Below are 22668 nucleotides of genomic sequence, written 5' to 3'. Positions count from 1 at the left end.
CCAGCTCCTGTCTTGTCTTTTACAGAAAAGTACATACGTTTCTAAGAGCAACGCCTCTTCATTTAAAATCTGCTGCAGGTTTCCTGACTGGACACTGTGCTGGGTCTGAGCACTGAGTGTGAACAAAAGCTTGTGATCCTATATCCCGGGAGGGGGTGGAGGACAGTGGTGGACAGTCATCTGGACAAAAACGTCAATGCTGAGATAGACAAGTAGGTTTACACTTAGGAATCATGAAAAGCTCAATGGGAAAAAGAACCACAAAATATAAGAGAAAATGACAAAGAAACCCCCCGGCTTGGTTTGGGTGGTCAGGAAAGGCCTCAGTAAGAAAGAACTATCTTGCCTGCTCCAGGAAGGACAGTGCTTGGTGACGGCCATGTGTCCAGGATATCAGGTGAGAAGGGACTTGGGCCTTCCAGGACCCAAAGGCCAGTGCCTCAGACTTCCCTGGGCAAGGCAGAAAAGGATGGCAGGCCAGGCTAGGTATCTTAGGGAATCTGGATTTAAGGACCTGGTTTGTTCCTATGTCCTTTGTAGACCCCAGCCCAGTGACTTCTCCACAGCAGACACCATTTAGAAAATACATGCTTAATTCAGCAAATCAAATACAAATCAATGAATATTTAATAAGCAAGGCAATGACTTAAAATCTTGACCCTCAAGGATCTTGTAATCAGGTTTGTGGAAAAAAGAAACCATATCACTTCTATTAGATTTAGACCTCCTGCAGAAAAACAAACAAAAACAGCTGAAGACAATAAGAAGTCATATCCCAAGGCAACACCTGATTAAATGCCAACAGTTCACTGGAAGGGGAAATCATTTCAGGCTAAGGTGGTGACAGCAGGTTTGTCAGAGAGAGTGGGAACTGAAGTCTGAGAATTTAGCTAAGCCACCTAGGGAGCATGCTCCAGGCATGCAGAACAATGTAGGAAAGAGTATGGAATGTTTGGAAGAAATAAAAGGACACCGGAACAGCTGGGCCCAGCCTAAAAAGCACAGGAGTCCATCCCAGACCCAGCTCCAGGGGCTCATTTTTTTTTCCCCCATTCACCAGGCTTTGAGGGCCCTGACAGAGGAAGTTTCCCACAGCCCCCAACCCCCACCCCAGCTGGTACACTTCAGTGGAGGAGGAGAAGGAAAACAGGATGAGAAGGAGAGGCACAAAGCTATGGATCTCATTCACTAGGATACAAAATTAAAGGCCAAAAATAAAGGATAGAAGGGGGGTAAATTCCAAGTTGTTGTAGTATTATGCAACTGAAATTCCACACATAAGCCAGGAAATTCAAAGGTCACAGTTCCCACAGCAACTGTAACCTGACCCGTCAGCTATGCAGTCTTTGGCACTGCCAGGCCTAATGTGCCCTGCACCAGCACAGCCCTGCCTTGGGCAGCCCACATGCACCCACCACATACCTGCTGCCCAGACACCGGTGCAGCCCTGGAACCACCAGGCATTCTGCACTTAGCTCTGTGCAGGACTCACCTGGGCCCCCACCCTAGGCTGCTCTAGGCCGGAGCCAGCTGTTTCCTCATTTCCTCAGCAGAGTTTCACCCTGAATCCCCACCTGCTCACTGCAGGTCTTCCGGACTTCTTTGGGGGGGGTGAGTTATCCTATCTGCCACTTGGCACCTAATGGACGGGGTGGGCATGGGGGGAAAGGGAATGTGGGAGCATGCAGATGGGGGTGACTGCCCCTCTTCTCTCTCCCGTCTGGTGGCATCACATCACTTGTCAAGACTCATCACATGGGAAAATGGTACAGGGGGTGGTGGGGGGAATGTCCTGCTTCAAAGGACACCATCAAGAGATTTTTACAAATCATGTATTTGGCAAAGGAACTGTTTCTGAAATAGGTAATTGAGGATGTTGCTTTCCAAGAGAGCCCAGGAAACAGGCAAGGTTGTCCAGACTTGCGCCCATCTTGAGGGTGGGTGTGAGAAGTGGTGCACTGTGACAATGGAGTGAGGGGCAGAGTGAAGCTAACTGCTGGAGAGCCATCCCCCTTCCACCCTCGCCCCCCACCTGGGTGTCGGTTAAGGGTGGGGACCAACAGGGGCCTAGCCTAGGAACGGAAAATGGACCCTTTTGAAAAGACAAGCCCGCAGAGCATCTCTTCCTCAGTATTCAATCATCACAACAGAAAAGACAAAAGAGTCATCTGAAAAAAGGTTTATATCCTAGAAATCCAACCTCCCTCAAGGCCATGGGTTATGCAAATAGCTGAAATCAAAGCCCAGGGCAAAGACAGGCTTTCCTGTCCCTTTGGCTCCCAAGATAGAACACAGATGAGGAAAGCTAAGAGGCTGTCAGGGGAGACTGAGATGGGCTCCACTACTGAGATCTGAGCCTCAGCATGCAATAAAACAGAGCTTGCAGAGCTGTTGTGAGAATTAAATGAGATAATATATGTACAAGTTAGTACCACAGGGCCTAAAACACAGGAGGGCTCAGGAATGGGAGCCGGTGATATCGTTATTTATTTATTTTCATACTTCATGTTTTGCCAAAAATACTGCCACCTAGCCTGATGAACCCCCTTCATTCATAAAAGCAGGGTCCAAATCAAGGTTTTGGTTGTTTTGTAATAGCAACAATAATAGAAGGTAACATCTGATAGGATTTCTATGCAACAGGCACTATTTTGTAGGTTGTTCATTTGAACATAACACTTCAATTAATTTCACTGTCAATGAATCCTCCCAATAACCCCATCATGAGATAGGCATTATCACCCACATTTTATAGATGAAGAAACAGACAGAGGACTGAGTCATTTACCCAAGGTCACGTGGTTACTAAGTGGTAGAAGAACAGGGCCCAGGAAGTCTGGCTGTAGAGACCCCACATTTAACTGATGTTACATTCTTCTTCAAAGTATGAAAATCTGTCCCCACTGGGAACAAAGTTACAGAAGTTATACCATCACTTGGGCCAAAATAAATTCCAAGGGTGACTTCTGTGAAAGAATTGTCTTTCAAAGGTACTAGAAGCCATGGAAATGGTCCTGAGATGAGCTAAAAAGAAAGGGTAGAGCAACCCAAAATGCCATCATCATCAGCTGGATCAGAAGCAGCTCCATCCAAAATTATACTTGCTAAGAAGTGATCTAAGCACTTTACTGCCTTATGGATAAAATAGAATGAACAAGTCTGGGAAGTTTTAAGTTATCTTAGAACCTACTGGGTTCAAGAGCTAACATTTCCTGTTTCACAGATGCCCAACACATTCTTGCTTTGGAAAAACAGAATCTAATCTTCCCCACCTTTCCTTACCCAGGTTTCCTCTCCCTCTCATATTTTTGTTCCCACTCCTCACTCACCCACCCCCACACCCAACCCCCAGCAGCGTATTTACACCCACACTGTTCAGATTACATGCAAAGAAAAAAATCAACATGTTCACTGACCCCAAGCTGATATGGAAATAACCCATGAACAGAGCTAAAGGGTTATGGTACAAAGAAGGCTCTGAAAACACATATTTGTACTTAATTGCAAGTATGTACCCCCAAAACTGAATTCAGCATACCCACGCACGAGTGAACTAGTCACATGACCTCCAACAAGAAACAGAACCTCCCCTGAGTTTCTTTCCTCAGACACAGGAAACTGCTTCCCAACTCAGAGGTGGTATGAGGCTCAAAGAGCAAACAAAACACTTCTAGGTAAGTAAAATGCCTTCTTTCTTTTTAATCTTTCCTGAACAATACAGGGAGAAGGTGGATTGTTAAAATATGTGTAAAAGATCAGGGCAGGAGAGAGTTTAAAGTTTTTCATTCCGGTAACTTGTCCACATAACCCAGCTGCACTGCTTGTTATTAAATTCCATTTCTTCTACTAGAGAAAATAGGGTAAATAGAGTAAATAATCAAATCTCTCATTAGATGACACAGGGGAGTTAAGATTACAGTGAGGAACAACCCTGCCTCGTTTCCCTAGCTTATGCTTAAATACAACCTCAATACATTGGCGTCAGACTCAAGTTGTCCCCAGTAGCCTGGAGGCCAGGCATGTGTTTGGTAGGCACTTCTGCAGCCACCTGTTTATGGATTTTTATCAATGGCAGGGTGAGAGAAAGGCTACAAAGGCTACACAGAGCTTTGGCAGGGTGAGAGAAAGGCTACAAAGGCTACACAGAGCTTATGTGGCTTTCATAGGATTTTAAGTTTTCAAAAGCTAAAACAAACATGAGAATGTTTTCAATTTAAAGGTTATGAGACTGGTTACAAGATGTTCCGTTCTAGAAACTTGTTAAAACATAAAATACCTGAAAGTACAGATATCTGACCTATAAATCTGTGTTCATACAAAAAATGAGAGCAAACTGATTTTACCAAAATTTTAAGCATTTATGCTTCAAAGGATACCATGTAGAAAAGTGAAGACAACCCACAGAATGGGAGAAAATATTTGCAAATCATGTCTGATAAGCAACTAGTATCCAGAATATATACTGAACTCTTACAACTAACCAAATAATCAAAAAGATAGCCCAATTTTTTAAATAAGCAAGGGATTTGAATACACATCTCTCAGAAGAAGAAACACCAATGACCAACAAGCACATGAAAAGATATTCAACATCATTAGTCAGTAGGGAAATACAAATCAAAACCACAGTGAGATACCATTTCACAACCACCAGGAAGGCTATAATCAATAAGATAGGCAAGTGCTGAAGAAGATGTGGAAAAATTAGAACCCTCATATATTTCTGGTGGGATTGGAAAATGGTATAGCCACTTTGGAAAACAGTTCAGCAGTTCTTTAAAATGTTAAATATAGGGTTACCACCATATGACCCAGCAATTCCACTCCCAGTAAATACCACATAAACACCAGTACACAGACATTCATAGCAGAATTACTCATAATAGCCAAAAAGTAGAAACAACCCAATGTTCATCAACTATAAATCAGTAAACAAAATATAATTTATCCATACAACAGGTTATTTTCAACCATAACAAAGGAATGAAGTTCTGATATATGATACAACATGGATGAACCTTGAAATGATATTAAGTGAAAGAAACCAGTCACAGAATGATGATTCTGTTTACATGAAATGCCCAGAATAGGTAAAATTTATGTTAGTGGGTGCCAGGGGATAAAGTCACAGAAAGATGGGAGTGACTGCTAATGGATACAGGGTTTATTTTGGGGGTGAGGAAAATGTTCTAAAATTGTGATGATGGCTGCACAACTCTGTGAATATTCTGAAAACCATCAAATTGTATCTTTTAAATACATGAACTGGTATGGTAGATGTATTAAATAGTAAAGCTGTTTAAAAAAAAACATACTTGTCACACACATCTCTGAACTCTCATCAGTAACACAGGGCCTAGCACATAGTAGATACTCAATGAATGTTGGTAAAATGAAGAGACTAGAGGTGTTGAGTTTTTTCACCAAGAAGTCCCACTAGAGGAATTCCCACAATGCACTTAGTGACTTTTGCAAGACAGCCCCAGCCCAGAGGAGATAGATGCCCCTCTTTAGCAACTTCTCCCAGCTGAACACACCCCATAACCACTAGATTCATTGGCTCTAAAGTCTCTCCTAAACCTGAAATCCATAATGCTTTGCTAGTGGATATAAAAAACCAATAAACATTTCTCAAAGTACATAGCATGCACTCATGGTCAGGATTGCAGGTGGTACTTCCCTAGTAGTCTGGGGAAGACAGAATTTGCCCTCTCCCTCAAGGCAGTGGAGAATGGGTAAGTCAGGACACAAAGACATTAAGGGCCTTTGGTCAAAGATGTGATTCTCTTCTGGAGTCCCCTAAGGAAACTGCAAACTACCATTTTACCTTGTCTGCAGAACCCCCTTGAAAATTAATTACTCTCTCCACACCATTTTGTTCAAATCCACCTTGTATTCTAGCTGCTGAATATGTCTGGCTACTCGACCATGAGGTCAATTCCTAGTTGGCGAGAGCAATGCTCTTTGCCTCTTATCATCATGCTCCAGACACAACTGCCTCTCTGCTCTCAGACCTGCGCGCCACCCCTCCAACTTGCAGGTGATCTGTAGGGCTCCCCCACTCACCATCCACCTGACAACTATCAATTAGTGCTTAGCTTCAATATCATTTAAATATTATATTAAATACCATGAAAGACCATTTTCCCCGGGAGGTCTTCCCTGACCTGCCCTCCAACCCAGATTACACACTCTGGCATAGGATCTCACTGTACCCTGCACTGGGCCTTCATCCCTGCACTTCCCACACCCCACACTGATATCTCTCTCATTATCTGGTTATCTGTCTCCCCCACTGCTGGGGACTGAAGCGTGTCTCCCATAAAAGGCATGTTCAGGTCCCAACCCCTGGGCCTGTGGGTATGAAGTTATTTGTAAACAGGACTTTTGAAGATGTTATTGGTTAAGGTGTGCCCAAACTGAATGAGAATGGGCCTTCATCCAATATGCCCAAAGTCCTTACTAGCAAAGGAAACGGGACAGAGAGCGAGAGAAGCCACGGGGAACAACCAGAAACTGGAAATCAACAGAACCAGGAAGGGAGAGAAGACGCCAGCATGTGCATTGCTGTGTAATGGAAAAGCCTAGGAACCCCAAAGACTGCCTGCCAGCCAGCCAGCAAATACCAACTTCGGGAGGAAGCAAGCCTCCCATCCTCTGAAACCATGAGCAATAAATTCCTATTGTTATGCCAACCCATTGTAAGGTATTTCTTTTAGCAGCCCAGAAAACAAAACACCCACTAAACTGAGAGATCCAAGAGGGCAGAGACAGTGTCACTGAGCTCACTACAGTGTGCAGATAAGGGTTTTACAACTTACTCTCCCCCCAAATGTATGTGTATATATATGTACATATATTTATTATAAGTTTTATGGATGTGCAACACACAAGTAGTAAAATATACAATATGATTTATTGTAAATTCCATATAGCTACTGAGTCCCATGTCGCTCTTTTATCTGTTGCCAACCTATAGTTACAGCTGACAAACAAGTATGGTTTCCATATAAACACTGGTTAATATTTTCATTTACTTTAAGGAGTAAAGCAAAAGTAAAACAAGATAGATATATATCAAACATGATATAAGTACCTTCTTTTCCAAGTTGGAGACTAGTTTTCCAATACTGGAAGAAGATTTCCTCAACTTTTTTTTGTGCTATTTCCAATGTAATGGCTACAGACACAAAACCCTTTTAAGTTTAAAACTGCAATGCCTCCACCATTCTCTTAGAAATGGAGCCAAACAATGAACCAAGCCCTGATTTGCAGCATTTGCTTATTACTCTGGTATAAACACTCCCACCATGGCCAACATGACATCACTAAACAGAGTTGGGAAGAGATGCACCACAGTACCCCTAAATTATATGACATTTCCACCATACAGATACAAGAGATGAAAGAACACAGTCAATAAAAAGTAAGGAAAAAGGAATGAGTTGAGTATTACCCTTTGTTTTTAATATAATTTAAGTATATAGTTTCTTACATACCTTTTTTGCCCCTCATTTTCTTTCTTACTGCCCTTTTTAATAGTGGCTGTATTTAACTGGCAAAGTTCCTAAAAATGTCATGATGGGTTATAAGCCGGCTCCTGCTGGCCACTGATTCACTACTAAATTCTCATGTTTCCCACACAAAAGGTGCTTGGCACACGTTTGTGGAAACAAAGCACAATCTTGTAGTTACTTCACCCTGAAAGACCTCCTGAGACTCGAGGAATCTGAAAGCTAGAGAGAATGGCACAGTCTTTCATATAGCACATGACCTTAAAAAAAAGGAAAATTCATCAAGTCTTTTGGGCCTTAACATAAGTTCAGATATAAAGACATCATACCTTGGGAAATTCTCCATGAGGTATAATTCCCACAAGAACACTTAGGCAGCCAGGAAGTGGATTTTAAAACCTTCCACATCTGATTTGGTCTAGCACCCCAGGCAGCATAATTTATAGAATGCTCCCTTAATTTGGCTCTGACTCTGGAAAGAACAGAGTCCACAGGTGCCTCCAGGCCCCAGAGGGCATGAGGCTAGGATGGGGAACTGCAGGGAAACTTACTCACCTGTGCCCTCCATCGCTTTTGGCTCAGCTCTTGTTCTTTTTCATCAATTTTATTTCTTTCTATACTACTACCACTACTCTCCCTGCAATCTTGATCCTTTGGCTTCACACCTCTCTTAGCTTCTCCTCAGATTCCCTCTCCCCACTTAACAACCACAGTACCACACTCCTCTCTCACTAATGACTCCAAAATCTCTATCTCTTCCTGTTAACTTTATGGCAAAACCTGAACTACCTCCCCAATATTCAACAACTGCACCATTTTCCAGATTCACACAGCATCTCTTTCAACCCTTCAGCCTTCTGACAATATGACAAATATGAAAATGTTACATCTGCTACTCTAAGAATGTAGGGGAGATATACTATCCTATCAGCCAGGATTTGGTGCCCCTTTATCTTCTGTAGATTGAAACATGAATAAAAGGGGGCAAGGGTTCACTGTTTCAACAAGAAAACTAAAACTGAGTTTGCTTTTTTAGATTAGATATCCTGCTCTCCTCCCCCAGAAAGTAGCTCTGCTTCTAACAGTACATTTAATACTTCCTCTCCTTTACTCCACCCCAAACAATACAGACCCAGGATTCCAATTAATGCTTCCTGGGATCTACATCACTTAGGCTACCTCTGGTCCTACCTTGTCTTCATCACCCTCCAATGGGAACAATCCCAAACAACCTGTCCACATCATCCCCAAATACTTTTTCTCAAGAAGGTGCCTTTACCCATGTCAGGACCTCATACTAAAGTGCCCTATCAAAATCTAACAGAATATTTTGGTTCAGAGGAAATAAACACTTAAGTATTTAGGAATCAAAGGGTATAATGTCTCTATCTTACCCATAAATGGTTCAGGGGAAAAAAGACAAGAAAGAGAAAATATATATGAAAAAGTAAATGGGGGGATAATTGGAGATGAAGGGATACAGACTGTACAACGGGACTGGATATAAAAACTCAGAAATGGACAGCACAATACTACCCAATTGTAATGCAATTATGTTAAAACACTGAATGAAGCTGCATGTGAGGTATAGGTTTTTTGTTTTTGTTTTTTTTGTTTTTTTTTTCTTTCTATTATTGTTTTAATTCTTATTCTGTTGTCTTTTTATTTCTTTTTCTAAATCGATGCAAATGTACTAAGAAATGATGAATATGCAACTATGTGATGTTATTAAGAATTACTGATTGTACATGTAGATTGGAATGATTTCTAATTGTTTTGTTAATTCTTTTTTTAATTAATAAAAAAAAAAAAAAAAAAAAAAAAAAGTAAATGGGGGGTTGCAACGGTGGCTCAGTGGTAGAATTCTCAGCCTGCATGCCAGAGACCCAGGTTCGATTCCCGGAGTCTGCTCAGGCCAAAAAAAAAAAAGGAGTGCTTTGTACTCTTTTTGCACTTTTCTAAAATGACAACAAATTAAAGTTATCAAAAATCATTAATAATAACTTAAAATTTCACCACAGCAGTGTTCCCCAACAAATAGCTCCTTCTTAGCAGCTCCAACAGGAGGTGATGCTTCCATGTCTAGCTGATGTCTAGCTTTGTCCCTCTCTCCACACCTGGCCACAGAATTTCCCTTGCCCCTCCCTGCCAACCACTTCCTTTCAGTTCCTGACTCACCTGGTCCAGTGGAGCTGAGGAAGAACATTTACTGATCATCTGCTAACTGGCAGGCCGCTACCATGTTTGGTACTTGCTAATTCTATGTACTTTATGAGACATGCATGGATCCAAGAGTTCAGATGAGATTAAAACAGGGCTCCACAGCTAGAAGGAAAAATATGAGAGGGTCGTATGGTAACCCATGACAAACTCTAGGATCTGTCCTATAACTACTTGTTGAAAAGTGCTTTGAAAACTATTGCTTTTTTATTTCTTTGCTTTGTATATACGTTACACTATACAATTTAAAAAGTTGGAAAAAAATAAAAATAATAATTTAAAAAGCAAAAAACAGGGCTCCACTCAGTGCGGAGATAGAGTGGAAGACGGCCACTATGAGATCCCCAGCACTGACCCAGCCCACCCTGCTCCCCTGACAGCCTCCAGACCAGCTCACCCCAGCCCATGCCTTCACTCACCACATGCTGACTGCCTGCTCTGTGCCAACTGCTAGGAATACAGTACAGAAGAAAACAGATAAAGCTTTCCGACCCCAGAAAGCTTGCATTTCAGTGGGAAGACACAACAGCTATATTCATCAAACACTACATAGTTAAGCATTTCATAAATATTAACTCATTTAATACTCATAAAAGCCTTATAAATTAGGATTATTTTTACAAATGAGGAAACCAAGGCCAAAGGGATTAAGTAATTTACCCAAGGCATACAAGTAGTAAGTGGTAAAGCTGAGATTTAAAACTCAGCGGCCTGACTCCAGGCCAGGCTACGATGCCAATCAATAAACAAAAATTATATAGTATGCTGAAGAGTGGTAAGCACTGTGGGAAAAAGAAAAAGGGTAGAGGGAATTCAGTGCTGGGGAGGTGGGGCATGATGACATTTTTAATTGGGTGGCCAGTTATGTTACATGGAGAAAGTAAAAGCAAAGACATACAGGGACTAAGGGATTTTAAGCTGTAATATCTCAAAGAAGAGTGCTCTGGGAAAGGACAAGTTTGCGCAAAGGCCCTGGAGCAGGAGCATGCCTGTCCTATCCCAGGAGCAATAAAGTGGCCAGGCAGGCTTGAGGGGAAGAGGGCACAGTCACTGCCTTTTGTGCAGCAGAGTACTCACAGCTGGTGTGTACCTGATTCTCTGTATCTGTCTGATGTTCACTTGTGGTTCTTTTACTATTTATCCTGACTCCCAAAGTGAACAGTAAACCCTGAGAACAGAGCCTGTGACCTCTACTCCCTTTTACTTTAAAGCTGATGCTTGCTGATCTACGTGCCTTGCATGAGAATTCCATGAATAAAAGTTCCAAGATGAGCCAGACCACTAGGGCAGCTTCTGACATATCTTTGCCTGTAAGTCCTTCTACACTAGAAGAGGTGAGCAGTGATCTCTAAGTGTAATAAAGGCCCTGATATGAAAACATCAGGATGTAAACGGTGTTTGCAGTTTGTTTCCAAGCACAGCTGCCCAATTTTATACTCAAACTGCACCCCCGGTATACCCCATTAAAGTGACTGAGAGCCAACGTTTCCGTACTTGCCAAATGACAAAACTGTGACCCAGAACAGTGATGCGATCACCTAAGCTCACTGGAGTAGAAACAAAACCAAGTTCCCCACCCAGATGGAGAGTTCTGGGGAATGCAGAGGCAGCTCACACCTTTATCCTCCCTTAGTGATCAACCTACCCTCCCCCACCCCACCCCACAATGCCCACCACAGGGCCTCACAGATGGCAGACACCGGAGGGCTTTTGACTCATTTTCAGACATCCTGGATCACAAGAATGGCCCCCTAAAAGATCAAGGCTATAATCACATCCATGCAGGCGTAAGGCAAAGAGCATGCATTTAGTGTGGCCACAGAAATCTTGGCTAACAGTGGAGGGTCATCCACTTTATCCAAAGAAAAGAGACTTCCCTTTACTACTTTCTCACCACATGCAGCATTTCGAGATTCCTTTTCCCAAAGTTCCCATGGAACCATGCAAGCTGGGGCGACTCTGAAGGAATATACATTAGACATACTTCCCTATTTTGGGTTTCAGCCTTTTAAAGCAACAGAAAGAAAATTCCTTTTTGGTGTAACTCAGAAATGGTAGAATATCTTTTACTCCCACTTTATTTTTAAAATAAATGACATCAAATTATTTCCATTTTATTTTCCAGATCAAGCCTGGGGGGGCGGGGGGGGGGGGCAGTTGGCAGTGGTGATGGAATCCAGCCTAGAGTGAGATGCAGTGGAGGAGAGGAAAGCTAGAAGAAAAAACAGGTTTGTCTCTGTAACTGAGTTCTTGGGTCCTGCAGCTGCTGCTCATTTAGGAGATTAACTGCCTCACAAAGGAGGCAGAGGATGGCAGGAACTATGGCAGGATAACAGGTGATCCTTTGGACCTACTCTCCTTTTTGGGCAACTGCCTTTTCTCAATAAATCCACACTAATTATTGAAGGGTACTGGGGACATGATACCTCTAACTTTCAAATGAGTAAGAAAAAAAAGTGTAATTTTGGTGGGAGGGTGGAAAATGATAAAGCAAATGGGGCAAAAAAAAAAAAAACCCTGATAAATCTAGGTAATGGGTGGGGTGTGGGGTGCTCCCATTACTACTCGTGCAACTTCTCTGTAAATGTGAAATTATATGAAAATAAGGAGTTATCCAAAAAATGACCTTGGCCTATGTCCCAATTAACAGGTGGGTATGCTGTCCCAGTTAGGTCAGAAACCACCTCCCACGAAGGCAGCAAAGGTGACGTGTGCAGTGACCCCCACAGAAAGACAACTGAACAAGTAATGACTCTGACAAAGTCTGAGAATACCTGAGGCAGGAGCTCTCTGGGTTTTTCTCCAGAACTGAGTCATATTCTCGGCACATGGAAAACAAGGACAGCATGGCTAAAAGGGGGCTGGGGAGATGCCTTGAGACTTCCCAGTTTTCTGGGGTTCTTTCCTCTCTTTGTCTCCTCTACCTAATCAACATCCTCCTTCCACATTTACTCTGGCTGCAGGACCTCCAGCTCCAGCTCCTCTCTCACATCCCATCTGTATTAGCACCATAGCTCAGGGGTCTGGGAACCACAACCCATGGACTAAATCCAGCCCGCAAGCTAAGAACGGTTTTTACATTTTTAAAATGGTTGGAAAATAGAGCAAAAGACAACTATTCCCTGACACATGAAAAGTATAGAAATTCAAACTTCAATAGCTATAATAAAAGCTAATATTGAAACACACACAAACCCACTTGCATACACATCCTCCACAGCTGCTTTCACACTAAGATAGCAGAGTTGAGTAGTTACATCAGAGACCAGAGGGCCCACAAAGCCCAAAACATTTACTATCTGAACCTTTACAGAAAAATTTGCCTGACCCTCCCACAGCTAGTCTTGCTTGATTCTCTTCTCTTCAGCCTTCATCGGCTGAACCTCTCTAAACCACTGGTTGCCCTCCAGCTCCTATGTTCAGACACCAGTTCAGACTCCGGGTTGTCTAGAAGTTTCATGCTGGCATCCATCATGCCAGGTGAATAAACTTACTTTTAACAAGAAAAGCTCTCCAGGCCTGGTCTTTGTTTACACTACCCTCCACCTTTTGGAAAACCCTTCTTGCCAACAACTGCCAGCCCTGCTAACATATCTTTCAAGGTTCAGCTCTCCTTCAGGAACATTTTGTGGGTCCCTCTCCCTCTCCCACAGCACCCTATACTTACCCTCATCAAAGCTCTGGCCACACTGCTCTGAAATCATCTATTTGTGTCTCTGTCTCCCCAGCTACAATAAGGCTCCAGAGGGTAAGGAGCATGTCTTACTCATCTCTCAACACCCAGACAGTGCCTGGCACAGTGTTCCATAAATAATGAACTCTGCTCCAAGCCGGTGGGCTGGCCCTTGCTGGCCGCGAATGCAGCATCTCACTCTCAGCCCTAAACCTTTGTCCATAACCAGTGCCCTCATCTAACCTAGATAACCCCTCCAATGACCAGGAGGCGGTTCAAACGCATCGCCTATGTTGGCCCACAAGAGTCCATGAGGACAGGGCCTTAAATCCCAGGCCTCTCTCTCATGTGCTGCATGCCCTGGATAAGATGCTGCTCTCATCTGGAGAGGAGGGAGAATCCAGAACCACCCAACTTGCAGGGCTGACAATGCACTTAAGAGACTTGCACAAAGCACTAGAGGTTATCCTGGTTTTCCCCCAACACCGAAGTCACATTGTCTGTGCCATCTTGGTATTTCATAGCTTTTTTGCCCTTTCACCCAACCATTTGTATATTCCTACTGTATCTTCTGACACAGGTAAGTTCCTCGTGAGAAGGGAGAGACAAGGTCTTACAGTTCTCATACCTGAGGGGCCCAACAGATAATAAATGAATGAAGTCTTCAGAGCACCAGGGAATGAGGTAGGGAGTACGGAGACTGACAGCAGGAGATGGGGAGAGGTAGACTTTGGAGGACTTTCAAAAGGTAGTTACAAGTTAGGAGGGGTAGAGGAGGAGCTCTCCATCTGGCCTGCTGAGGAGAGGGTTGGAAGGATGGGAGAGAATTGTGCCTTGGAGCTGGTTCCGATCATTCTTACACAAGTGCATCAAAGAAACCTGTTTCTGGCTCCTCATACACATGTGCTCCCCTGGGTGAAAAGAAATCCAAAGCCTTGGTATTCTACTCCAAATGCCATAAACACAGATCAGCAATGCCCTACGTACTTACCATGCATCTAGAGGCATTCTTGGAGCTTCTGCCTTTCCAGGCTAAGTAGGACCACTGTGCCATCATGCAAAAGAGGAAGATGAGGTCTGGAGATGTGGAGGACACACCCAAGGGCACACACTCTAGGAAGCAGGGCAACCTGGTCAGGTTCCAAAGTCCATGCTCTTACCCACTGCACATTTTGCCTGTTGTAATCTAATTCACCTCCACCAGCTGGGAGCTCTCAGGCAAGTCATCTAACCTCACGGAGCCCCACGTTATTAGAGCTGTTAAGTAGGCATTGCATACTGGTCTTCCTAAAATTGCCGGAAGGAGTAAATTAGATAATGTCTTAAAGGGTATTTATAAAGTAGACTCCCAATAAATGAGTCTTTCCCACCTCTCCCACAGCCCAATGTGAGAAGTTTTCAGCCAAATCCCTTGGCCTCCATTTCTCTACTATCAAGGAACAATCTATATATTCCACCCTGGATTTTCCTGCCTATGGCCTAGGCCCAACTGTTTGGATCTCACAGAAGCCTTCACAAAGTGTCTGGAGACATGCCTAAGTGGAAAGTGACTACACGTGAAGCAGACTGAGGCAGCCCCGAAAGACTCCTGGCAAGCAAATGAAGACTGCAGGAGCAAAGGCTGGACCAGCCAGCAAGGCCAGATGCACCCAGGATACACCCTGGCTGGCTGTCATACCAGCAAACCAGAGGTTGCAAAGGCAGGGCTGGTAACAGCTGTGGCTCTGAACCTACATGCAGGGTGTGGGGGATAGAGGGAGCAAGACAGGTAAGTGACACGCAGGCATTCCCACAGATGGTGGAATGCAAAAGTAAAAGTAAAAACCAAAACTTAAGGAAGAATTCTGTGGCAAAATACCTTTAATATGAAGAGTTCAATTTAAAGCCAAGAAGTACAGGTAAACAAAATTGTATTTCAGGGGTAAAACCAAATTTCCAGACATCAAGTTTGCATAAAGCAATGAATACCCTTTTTCTCTGGGATCACTACTCATGTACAGAGAACATTTCTCATTAGCAGCATGTAAAATGGTCCTAAGTGTTATTACTAAATAGAGCAATCAACTCATTTCACAGAGCAAGAGGCAGAGAATAGATATGTAACTTATTTCCAGTAGATGCAAGTTATTTCTATTTGAATGGACCTAATCAAAGGATCTGAAAGTCTTGGAAAATAAAAAACAAAAACACAAGCAAATGCTGGTGCTCACTATGCATATCCAGCAATAACAAGTCCTATTAAGCCTTTTTCCACAAAACATAGGCTTCCAAATACAGCACATAGCAAAGAGAAAAGCTTAGAGCGCGATGGAGAAGTGAGAGAGGGGATGTGGCGAAATGATAACATGCGAGTTGACATTCTTTGTGAGGCCGAAACTGGGTACCAAGGTCACAGTAGGGCACAGCATCATGGTCCCACAGTTAGAACGGAGTCTTGGAGGTAAGAGGATGCAATCTAATTCCCAAAGCACCAATTCTGCACCTCCAGTCTAGTACTGCTGGGAATGGGCACAGTCAGACTGCATGTACCCTAGGGAAGGCCATTCCATCCACTGGAGCACCTTTATCTCTTGGCAAGCAGTGACTGGGCAAGAACAAGCCTGTTAAGCCCAACTCTCTACAGAGGTGAGGGGTCTAAGGGCAGCCCACAAGAGAAAAAGGGGCCATGGCCCCAAACTTTCTAGTACCTGGGTTCAGTGCTGGTCCTCAGAGAGGAGCTGCAAAGGTCTCTGCATGCAAAACACAAACATTCCAGTAACAACTGCACAGGCACTAAGTAAGATCTAGGAATTCTGAATTATAAGTACACAGGATCAACAAAACCAAATTAAGAAGCAATAGTTTACTAGTGAGTATAAATTTGTTTTTCACTCCAGCCTCAGGGTTTCCCTATACAGATAAGTCACTTATTCCAGGACACTATGGTTTTCTATGTCTGTCTCTCCTAAAACACAGGAACCTCTGGCAGGCAGACTCCATCTCAATTATCTGGCATGTGCCTTGTATAGAGCAGGCAAACCTTCTAAAGCTCTGAGGCTCCCAATCCCATGGTTCATTCCCTGGCTCCAGGCCTCTTTGTGTCTACCTCCCCAACAGGAATAGGTGTCAGCCCAGTGAGGACACTGTTTCAAGGTGCCATCTTGCAAATTTTCCCCTTCCCCAATCCTCTTCCTGTTGCTCAATATTTCACCTTACAGCAAAGCATTTAAATGCGCTGGATTTGGAGTAATCCAGCTCCTGCAATTTCCTGGGTTTATAGACTTGAACCTCTCTGGAACAGTTTCCTTATTGTAAAATGGAGACACTACATACCCAAAGAGTAGAAATGCTGTGTGCATGGCGTCCTGTCCCCACTAACATTCAGTAGTGAGAGCTATTATGGTCATTACCATATAATTGTCCACAGGCCCTACCTGTCCAAAGGTGCTCACAGTGCCAAAGACAGAGGCTGATTTTTTCCTACCTCCCCAAGGCTTGTTTTAAGAAAAGTCTATGTGTTTTGGAAACAAACTAACATGTGTCCATGTCATTAGTTAAAGCACTTCCCTTTTCCTTTTTCACAGGGAACTAAGTGACTCTGGCCAGTCATTACCAAACTGGGTTAACAGGTTCTATTTCAAAAGTCCCAATTATAAATAGTGGTTAGTATCCCAGGCTAGTTTGTTTAAAAATAATATGATACTCTAAAAAGTTGTTAAGCTAGGACAAGGATTGGATTTGCTCATGTCCTAGGTCTTAGGAACCAGAAACCCAAGGCACAGAAAAAAGGAGTAGGAGGGAAGGCGGAAAGGTTTCCTCACTTTTCTAGAAGCAGAACTATCTTCAACACTCTTTCTGAATCCCATGGCCCGCATCCCCCTCCCCCACCCAGGTTCCTGAAGACCCTTATATTATCCTTGGTGCCCCTTCTAGGAAGCCCCCTGGGGCCCATGTTCAGCCCCAGGCACTTCAGAATTACCTCCTCCTACTTGGTCCTCTCAGGGAGGCCAGCATTTTAAAGGAACAAGCCAGTTACCTAAATGCATCTCTCTAGTGCCATTTCAGACGGATAGACCAACCAAAATGTCACTTTGCCATTGACATTTGTATTATTTACTGTGAAGCAGTAAGGGAAAGTCAATGCTAGGTAACCCTTGGCTGTAACTCCCTCTCCCTGCAGGGTTCATCAGACCCAACCCTACAGTAAGAGTGAGCCCAACAGTAAGGGGCTGAAGGACAAGTGGGAGAGACATGAGAGAGAGAGCTAGAGAAAGAGAAAGAGAGAGAGAGCACGTGCACCCAAAAGTAAATAGGGGTAAATGTAACACTGCAGGTGGATATGAGGTGGAGTGCCCAAAATGGTGTATAATCTGAAGAGCAGTCAGCCCCCGAGGCAGTGGTCTTTAATCGGTCCTTGAGGGTATAAACTCTGGAACCAAATGTCTGAGTTTGAACCCTGACTCCGACATTTTCCAGTTGAGACCCTCGGCAGGACACTAAGTGCCTCAGTTTCCTCATAGGTGACCACAGGAGCCTAAAGCACCTACCTTGTGGGGCTGCCGTGAGGGCCAGGTGGATGCCTGGAGCAGAGCCTGGCACACGGTCAACTCTCAGCATCTGCTGCCATTTTTGCCATTGTCGTCACCGTCATTATGCTGCTCTCCCCGCTCTTCTCCCTTTCCCACTCACAAACCCAACAATTCTCCTCAATCACAGCAATGCTTCTTTGGTGGCAAAGAGGGGAAGTAAAAGCAGACAGGGACAAGTGTTGGCCAGGCCTTTGCAGAGTGATTCTTTTAGGCTGGGGCAGTCTGTGCAAAGGAGGTTTACTGTTAAACCCAGGAGGACTGTGGGTGCTAGGAGGCGGCCTCTCCTCTGGGTCTTCTCCTGGATGCCTCTCTCCTCCTCCCACCCCCAGCTCCTGACACTGAAATGGAGACACCTCCTGGCACTCACGGCTCCTCTATACTCTACTTAAAGTCACCGCAGGAAAAAAACAAGAAAAAGAAAAAAAAAAAGTCACCACAGAAAAGAGGCAGGGACAGGACAGTGCACAAGACCAACCAAAATGTCACTTGGCCATTTATATCTGTATTATTTACTTTGAAGCAGTAAGGGAAAGTCAACGCTAGGTAACCCTTGCCTGTACCTCCCTCTCCCTGCAGGGCTCATCAGACCCCAGCCCTATGCTGGGTATAAAACTAAACACTAAAAAGTCTTCTTCCCTGAGTTTCATTCACAAACTGGTGCATGCCTGCACCTTTCTGCTGACCCTGGGACTGACCGTGAGGTCGGCACACCAGAGGGATACTGCACTGGACAGAAAAATAAAGAAGACTCAGTTACACTTACCAACACAGAGGCGCCTATCTGTTCCTCTTCCCACCTTCCCCAGGTACTTCTTCTGCCCCTTTCTTTAATCTGATATCACCACTTTCCATTTCTTGAAGCAGTGGCAATTTCCTCTCCTCTGTGAAACTCCCCAGTAACAAAAGTCAATGAACTGCAGGGTTTGGGACGACATTCTCCTGTCCTCCCTCCCCAACTTCTTGAAAATGATGACTTTAAACCTCTGCCCATAAAGATAGCTAAAGGCCACCCAAGAAAACAGCAAGCCATGTGTGACTGGGCACACAAGGGCATGGACGCTCTCCTGTCCCCACCACCCAATTCCACATGATTAGAGCTGATATCTGAAAAGTGGAACCAGAGATAAACATGGGGTGGGTGAGGGACAGGGGAAGCCCACAAGACTTTAGGGAGGATTCTGAATAATCTCCCTGCGCTCCCCACAACTGTATTTTGTGCATAAGCCAGAGACCTAAAAGGAATCAGATTCTCAACTTTGCCATCTCAAATGGAAATCAAGAGAGTTATCTACTGCACAGATTTCAGCCCAAGTGCCTCCAGGTTTACAATTTCAAACTGCAGCGTAAGCTTAAAAAAAAAAAAAAAAAGGCTGGGCACAAGAGATTTCCCTTAGGTTAGAGTATCACGAATTTTGTGTGTTCACAAACCACCTTGATTCTCTGTTCCTATTCTCCCCATCTGGTCTCTTTAAATATTTCACACTCTCCAAATATAGATATTTATTCAGCTCTATTATTTTTTCTAAAGTAATGAACCTCCACCTGGCTAGGATTAAAGACCAGGGAGTGAAAAATGTACTTCATTAAGAAATAAAGCCCCAGGATAATAACTACAGCCCATCAAATTGAGGGAGAGTGGGAGGGTGGCAGCAAGTGGTGCTGGGGACTCTGAGTGTGGCTGGCTACTCCCCAGTAAAGCTTGGGGGTGAAAGTGCCCACTCTTAGACTTGGACAGGCCAGGCTGAAGTCCCAGCCCTACTTTCAGCCAAGACTTTGTCACTTACTGTCACTCCCTAATTTGGGGCCACGCTTACCCCTAGTTCATTATCAGTAAAACAGGGACTTATCTGGTATAGCGTCATACGGTACTCAGTACATGTTAGCCATAGCAGCTATCTAGGAATCATAAAAGCACAAATGGTGTGGTAACTTTAGGCCCTTCAGGTTCCAAAATATATATATATTTTTCCACTTTTTCCCTTTAAAGGAGTCAGTGAAAGGTAACATAAGGGAAACCCAATTCAAGTCCCAATTCAGGCACAAACCCACTTGAAACTTAAGTACCATCTCCATTTATTCAGCCATAAAACGGGGATAATATTTAATGCACCGAATTCTGATAACTTCAGAGACATGTAAGGATCAATGAAATAATAAGGAACAAAAAAGCTTTTGCTTCTTCAAAGAAAAAGCAATAAATAAACTCAAAGTATGATTATAAACAAAATGCCAAACCCAAGGTGATGGGCCATAAACTACTGCTACCTAGTGCTATTTCTTATTCTTCCAAGAACATTAGGTCTGATAGCTTTTCATCGGTCCACATACAGCCTGCTACAAGCAGGAGGCAAGGAAGGGCTGCTGCTTGTAAAGGCCAGTTCAAAGGTGCAGCCATCAAAGCTAAGTCTCTGCCCTGCCTGCTGGCCAGGTCTTGACTACCTTGGGCCGTGCCTCAGCTGTCAGTACCAGGAGGAATTAAGAAAAGGCTAACACGTCCATTCCACTTCAGTTTCATCGGAGGTTGGGGGTAGGAGGAAGAATCTTCAGTATTAAAGAAGGAAGTAGGCAATCAAAACTGCATTCAATCTTATTCCTAGGTCTCCCAAATTCAAGGACGCAAAGAAAAATGTACTTACATTTATGGAACACATACTGTGCCAAACATTTTACACATCATCTCCAAAGCCCATTTTTCTTACCTACACCTAGAACTACCAGGAAACGGTCATCATTTAAGTGGGGTCCATCCTAGATTGGGGGGGGGAGGGGAAGTCACAATCCAGCTGTCAAGTTTTGGACATTTCAACTGCTAGTGTTGTGAACATGAGAGAAGCCTTGGCTGAGGAACCATGTCCAAGTCCCAAAAGGCTCTTTTCAAGAGGCTACCCAAACTATGCCTTTCCTATAACTCTGGAATTAGCAGTCAAAATCTATTATTCATGCTATTTAAAACACTATCAAAAAAGCTTAAAGAAAGTTTTTACAACACGGAATACAAGAAAAACTCTCTGTACAGTTAAAATAATCTGGGCCAAATTTCTGACCCAAGTACACTGGACCACTCAACATGGAATATATACTATCCTCTTAAAGGTCCGTCACAAATGTGCTCAGAGAAGGCAACTATATCAGAAAAATCAACCTCTGGGCAGCCAGGGCACAGAAAGGGCAAGACATTCCTGCTGGCAGCAATTTATGAAATTAAGATGCCTTTCTCACCATAAAATCCAAGTTATTCTCATCCCTGGGGCACAAGCCCTCTTCCTAAATGACTGTATACAACTGTGCGATGGGACCCAACACACACATCTGCGTTCTGACTTAAATGCCATTCTGTCCATCCATATCCCATCAAAAGAGAAAAATTACAATAAACCTTGAAAAACACTGTCCACAGTCCACCTCCAAGCCGCTGAGCTAACCCACGTCGTAAAAACCATCTGCTAACACCAGGAGAGGATCAGACCTGTAGCCGGGGAGCCTCGGGGTGATTTTTAAAGTAGGAATTCCCAGTGTGCCACCTCTAAACTAATCCTCTACCACCTGTAAGACAGTGCGGCAAAGAGGGGGCTGGGGGCGTAAATAAGACACGGAGGCAGCTTCCATCACCTCATCAGTTCCCCCAACATGACCACGACCGCCGCCACCAAAAGAAACAGGAAAAAAGTATCTCAGAGTTGTTCTCACCACCACCAACCCACAACGGCCTCAGCAACTCTCATTCACAGCCCAGATTCCAGACCACGGATACAGGGGCAGGATGCCACCCTACTCTTCTCGAGGCTGGAAGGCCAGTGGCCCGGGGAAGTGCGCAGCCACCCCCAAGTCGCCGGACCCCGCCTGACTAACAACCTCGGCGCAGAACATCCCTCGCCCTCCCGCTCCCGCCAGACGTAGGGAGCCTCCCTTGGCTTCCCCCGGTGCCAGCCTGTCCAGGAGCCCTCGGACCCGCCCTGCCGGCCCAGCCCGGACCGGACCGGACCGAACCGAACCTCCGGAGGTCAAGGTCAGGGACCAGTAGGCCGGGGAGGGTCGGAAGGGGGCTTCCTCTCGGCTCGGGGCTGCCCCTGGGTCTAAAGGTCTGGAGGGGCCGCCGGGAGGAGCCCGCGCCAAGTCCGCAACACCCGAGCCGCCCCGCGGAGGGCAGCAGCCACGCGCCCGGCCGCCGGCCCCAGCCCTCAGCGGTCCACCCAGAGGCCCGGTACCCCCCGGCTCCGGGCGTGGCGGGACGCGGCTCGCCCGGCGGTTGGGGCTGGTGTAGCCCCGAAGCCCAGTCCTCACCTCCGCCTCATGCTGGTGTGTCTCCGCGGCCAGCCGGGAGCTGAGCCCCCTCCGGGCTCCTAAGCCCGCGGCTGCAGCACCCTAGTACGCCGCGTCCCGCGCCGGCAGCAGCAGCAGCAAAGGTAGCGGCTGAGGCAGCCGCGCCGCCGCCGGGAGCTGGGCGGGCACATGGGAGGGCGGGGGCTGAGGCCCTCCGGGCCCGAACATTGAACTGCAGCCTCGGGGGAGAGCCATAGAGGTGCACCCCTGGAATTGCACGGGGTTCAGGCCCTCAAGGACCGCAAGGCTAACAAGGGGCCCTGACTTTGCCAGAATCTCGTGGGCTATATACAAAGGTAAAGAAATGAGCTGTCGCCACGCCCTATCTTCTCTCAACCACCCCCACACGGTCGATATGGCACATTCCACATAG

The 22668-nt window shown here is 44.9% G+C and overlaps 1 protein-coding gene across 6 annotated transcripts in view; it reads right to left on the bottom strand.

Annotated features, from left to right (window-relative positions):
• MICAL3 (microtubule associated monooxygenase, calponin and LIM domain containing 3) overlaps positions 1-22420 on the bottom strand; it is a 191721-nt gene extending 169301 nt beyond the window's left edge. For 2 of the 6 annotated variants that reach the window (XM_077169549.1, XM_077169550.1), the window contains exon 1: positions 22257-22420. The gene's annotated coding sequence lies outside the window, so the exon portion shown is untranslated. Of the gene's footprint in view, positions 1-9692; positions 9840-14398; positions 18111-18738; positions 21850-22256 lie in introns of those variants that run through there. The other 4 variants (XM_077169548.1, XM_077169551.1, XM_077169552.1 and 1 more) reach the window with 4 other exon arrangements.
• Between the last annotated feature and the right edge of the window lie 248 nt (positions 22421-22668).

Source organism: Tamandua tetradactyla, chromosome 7 (genome assembly GCF_023851605.1).
Source record: "Tamandua tetradactyla isolate mTamTet1 chromosome 7, mTamTet1.pri, whole genome shotgun sequence".
NCBI lineage: Eukaryota > Metazoa > Chordata > Mammalia > Pilosa > Myrmecophagidae > Tamandua > Tamandua tetradactyla.
The sequence above is the reverse complement of the archived record's forward strand: the minus strand, read 5'-3'. Positions and strand labels throughout refer to the sequence as shown.